This window comes from Grammomys surdaster, unplaced genomic scaffold (assembly GCF_004785775.1).
Source record: "Grammomys surdaster isolate TR1022 unplaced genomic scaffold, NIH_TR_1.0 341, whole genome shotgun sequence".
Taxonomy (NCBI): domain Eukaryota; kingdom Metazoa; phylum Chordata; class Mammalia; order Rodentia; family Muridae; genus Grammomys; species Grammomys surdaster.
This window is the reverse complement of record NW_021604760.1, coordinates 2,371,128-2,375,953: the sequence shown is the minus strand read 5'-3', so window position 1 is coordinate 2,375,953 and position 4,826 is coordinate 2,371,128.

The following is a 4,826-nucleotide window of genomic DNA, read 5'->3' as shown; positions in this document are numbered from 1 at the left end:
CAGTTATGTGCGGTAAGGGTCAGACGACTGGGGATGTGCAGCCTGGGCTGCAATATGCACTTAGGTGGATGCCTGGAAGAAGACACAGAAGAAAGGACTCTGTGAAGGAAGAACAGGATGGAAATCAGGACTCAGGTTTAGTCTTCACATGTTAATCCATGAAAATTTAAAGCTGGAAGATTCCTCAAGCCCTTTTCTATGGTTTTACCTAGGCATAAGTCTGCAGATTCTGCGGACGTGCTTATTGAATATACATAGGGCTTAGAAAGAACAGGTCACTAAACACGTTTCATTCTTAAGGCGATGAACCACTGAATAGTCCCCAGGATCTGTGAACTCTGATGGAGAAGCTTGTGTCTATATTTCCATTAACATGCAGTTTAAACATAGAATTTGTTTTATTTTTATTTTGTAAATTTCTTTATTAGGAATGTCAGAAGCAAAGTACAGTGTTATCAGCCTTAACTATAACCTTGTCACGGATGGGAATACGATGTTTTCATGTGATAGTTAATGCAGAGGTCTTGAGATAATTACCTATCTTTGAAATGAAAGTAGGACAGTTGCTCGGATTTGTTGACGTGTTGATAAAGAAGCGGATACATTACTATATGTCACGCTTTAAAAATACTGAGTAACTTTAATCATACATTTATTTTCATTTGAATTTAAATGTTTTCTGGGGCATCCCATAGGTTTTTACCACACTTTCAAAGGAGTGAATGTAAGCAAGTTTTGAGAGGTGGACGCCATTGAAAGCGTCAGTCAGGAAGAGCAGAATTGAGGCTGGCGTGCAGAGCTGGGGGTTTGGGGGGTGGTTGGATGTCATGAGCTCCTTAGGAAAAGGCACAGAGTGATGGTGGAGCCGGCATCTGGAAATGGATATGCAAAGCTGTGCTCACCAGAAGAACTTAAACGCTAGGAGGAATCTGTTGGGTAAGTCGGGAAGGACTTAGTGTCCTCAGACAAAGGAAAAGTTCGGATCAGCCTAAACAGAGTGTGAAGGACTGCAGCCATGGCACATGATTTGCCGTACACCGTGTGTTATGAAACACACACTGAAACACACACACACTTCGATGCAGATCTCTAAATCATCTCCACTTTTATAGATGAATAAAAAAAATTGCGTGTCATCAAATGCCTGTTTGTTTGCAGACCTGGGAGTTAAACCCTCCTGATTCCACCGCTCAGTCTAGGTGTCCCCAGGAGGACTGAGCCAGATGGGGTGAAGAGAACTTGGTGGTGGAGAACAGTCTTGGGCCTAACCTTGGGAGGAATCCTGTATTAAAGACCAGGCATTGTGAGTAGTCGGCTGGGATGGATGGAAGGGATGAGATGCTCTTGAGAGAATCGTTTCTCCCTAAGGGCACTGAGAATCCAGTCCCTGTTTTGGGAAAGTAAGTTGTATGCTAAAGAGTAGGCTTACATTACATGTTCCTTTCTCTCTCCCCTTTTCCAAGGCCCATCTTGCCTACTTGGAGGTAAGGACCTGATCCTAGCAGCCTTATGAGGAAACATTTGTGTTTTCTCGTCTGTGGCTGGCTCTTGGACCCCAGTTTTCCAGACACTGTGAACGGGAAAGACCTTTTGTTACGGTACAAAGTGATGAAACACCCGGTGTCACAAAACAGACCCAGGGCTTTGCAAAATATAGCAAGTTCATGTCTGCTAACATGTTAAGTCATTTGGCCTTCCTAGTCTAAGTAGCAATTTGTTGTTTTCATGCAAATACAAATTCTTGTGTTAATAGGAGCATGGCCCTGGGTTTCCTCATCCGCCTGGGAAAAAATTACTTGTTTGATGGTAAACAAAGAACAGAAGAACCAATTCACCGTCCTCGTTTAAAAAAAGACGCTATGAAGCAATAGCGGAGTCATTTTAATTGTGGCTGTCTAACACTTGCAATGAGTCAGATGGCTTGTGTTCTGTTTTTAGGAAATGAAGTATTGAAAGTACATAGTACATTAGAAATGCAAAACATGACCACATGTTCTCAGGATTTTGTCAGTGTTACATGAAAGACCACTTGTGTTGGGATGCCCAGCTCTGAGGGTATTCTCTGTTTCAGCCTGTATTTACAGAGATGTATGAATATTTGATTAATGAGTCATGGTCTCTGGAGAAATTTAATAACTGTGTTGCTGTACAAAGCCAGGCCCTTAGCTGTTAACACAGATGCCGATAGTGTCATCAACACTGAGGCCCCTTCTGAATCGAACATGTTCTGTGGGGTGAATTCCTCGCTTTAAAGAAAAGAATCTTTGAGAGGCATTCTGTTGTCTGTTTTGAACTTTGCTCAATCCACAGGCTAAGGTTTGTAAAGATTTTTCCAGTGGCTACAGCAGTGCTAGGAAAACTTCCATATGATGTTTCTATTTTAATGATCGCTTCCCCAGAAATTAGTTGTAAAAATCACTAATAAATTAAAATATTTTTTCTCTTCAGGATTATTTGAGTTCAGTTGAATTTTTGTTTTTATCTTTTAAAAAAATATCCACAAGAAGAAGGAGTATGAGGAGTCACAGATCTGATTTAGGTATGTAGATTTGATGTCTATATGAATGCCACATCATTAAGATAATGGAATGATTGTGGGGACAGTAATTGATGGCTAATGTATCCTTTCTCCATCCTTCGCTCTCTCTCTCCCCCTCCTTTTGTTTTGTTTTAAATGGTTGTGGAGAAATCAATTGTAACTTTTAAAGTTTGGTAGGTGTTTTAGTGATGTTACCTCAGTTTAACTGCTCAAGTAACAGAGAGAAATGTCAAAAAAAGATAAATTCAGTGTGGGAGCTTTTGCTGGAAGCTGTAACCTCGGGTTAGAATTATCCATGCTATGCAGAATTTCCTGCGACACTTCTCCTTAGGGCCACAATGCATTATGGCAGACGTGTAATGAAGCCGCTATAAAGTCTCTGGTAATTAAGGGGGATTTGACAGTAATTGCGACAGTGAATCAACTTAATTATTACCTGCTTCAAAGAGAGCTAACCTGATGTTATAATCTAACCTTTTCTACTTTTAAAATGGGAGATTAAACAAGTATATGTAGCATTTAAGAATTAAATGTGTTGAAATAGAGTTGTATTAATATACTTCTAATATACATTTTAATGCCTGTATACATATCACGTTCTGAAGAACTAGCATTTGGCTCTCTGTACTCTATTAAAATTATTTGATATGCTTGGAAAATGGAACCAGACTCACATCTCTTATTCAAATCAGCTTCTTCCCAAGCTACAGACAGACCTTGATGGCTCTGGTGACCCTGCTCGCCACAACATCAAGGATACATTCTTAATATTTTTTATCTTCCAAGGAAAAGGAACTGAAGCTGTTATAATTGTTTGTATCTTGGCAGAGTGTCTTTTAGAATCTCAAAAAAAACCAAAACCAACCAACCAAACAAACAAAACAAACAAAAAACAACTCATCAAAGCCACAAGCTCACCAATGGTGAAGATTTAGAACTATCTGGAAGATCTTAGGTCACTCAGTCCATCTAACCTCAGAACAGGAGCAAGACACTCAAGTTTCAGCTCAGATTAGGCTAATGAGTGCTAAGGCTAATGCTTGGCCTCTGTGCACTTCTTATCTTGCTGCTTGCAGAAGTACGAGTGGGAAAAGATGACAAAGTCACTACGGCTTCGATGTGGTCATGCCATGTGCATGTTCTTAGCTTCTGAGAAAATGTCCTCCATACCAATTTCATGTGTGATTCAGCCTTCTCTCCGCAAATTTTCTCAGTGCTTCCCCGCTTCCCCAAGCCCGATCATCTTACTTGTGTCTTGCGTTAACTAAGCTAATAGCCGTGTTGACTGTGGTGATAGCAATTAAAATTATATACAGTCTGTTGTATGGTAGTCTCATTTTGGAGCACGGGTGCTTTTGTTTGCTTTTGTGTTACTGTAGGAAGACACTGACTGAACTGGCTCACTTGGCTGGTGATGACTTGCTAAACGCAAGTTAGAGCTGGAACAGGATCACCCTTACTGGATGTCACTGTAGGTGTCATCACATTTAAGTGAAGCGGAGGCAAGTCTTCAGTGTGGGCCGCAGTGCTTTTCTGGCCAGGGTTATGGGCCTTTGATCATAGATCTTCTGGTGTGTTCCAAAATCAGCTTGAATTCCTTGAGATGATGTGCTATAAACCTTGTTTGCTGATAAGGCCTGATGCCACTGACCACACTCTTTCTTAATGTAAGAGGCGAATGCATGGTAAATAATAGAATAATGAATGAAGAACTTTAGTCATGTAAATTCTGAGGGATTTTGTTTGGTTTTTGTTGTTTGTTTGTTTGTTTGTTTGTTTGTTTTTGCCACTGACTGACCTGTGGGCAAGTTGTCTAGAACCTCTCTTAGTTTTACACCGTACCAAACTGAGTTACAACTCCACAGGTCACTCAAAGCCCAAGGTCTTTGGTTCTGTAAGAAAGCTTTTACAAAGCCTGTTGGCAAGGTAGTAGCTTTGCCAAGCCCAGCTTCCAAAACTACCTTCTTTCCAAGTCTCCTGTCCCATGTAGAACATGGATGTCTTTAGTTCAGCTCATAAGATTTAACTTACTGTCAGCACCTGTGTAGTGGTAGGTACACTCCCCATCCCCCAATCCCCCGTTTGGGTGGCTTATTGCCTGTTAGTATTGAGCAGAGGAGGTAAAAAGATATAAAGCTCAAACCAAGTGATTTCTGTGAGATAAACAGCGCAACACTGTTAAATAGTGTAGAGACATTGACTAGAATAAGAATCTCTCTTGAGACATACTATCTGTGTGCTTGAGAAAAAAAAAATGAATCAGACGGGGCTCCTGCTCTGCTGAAGC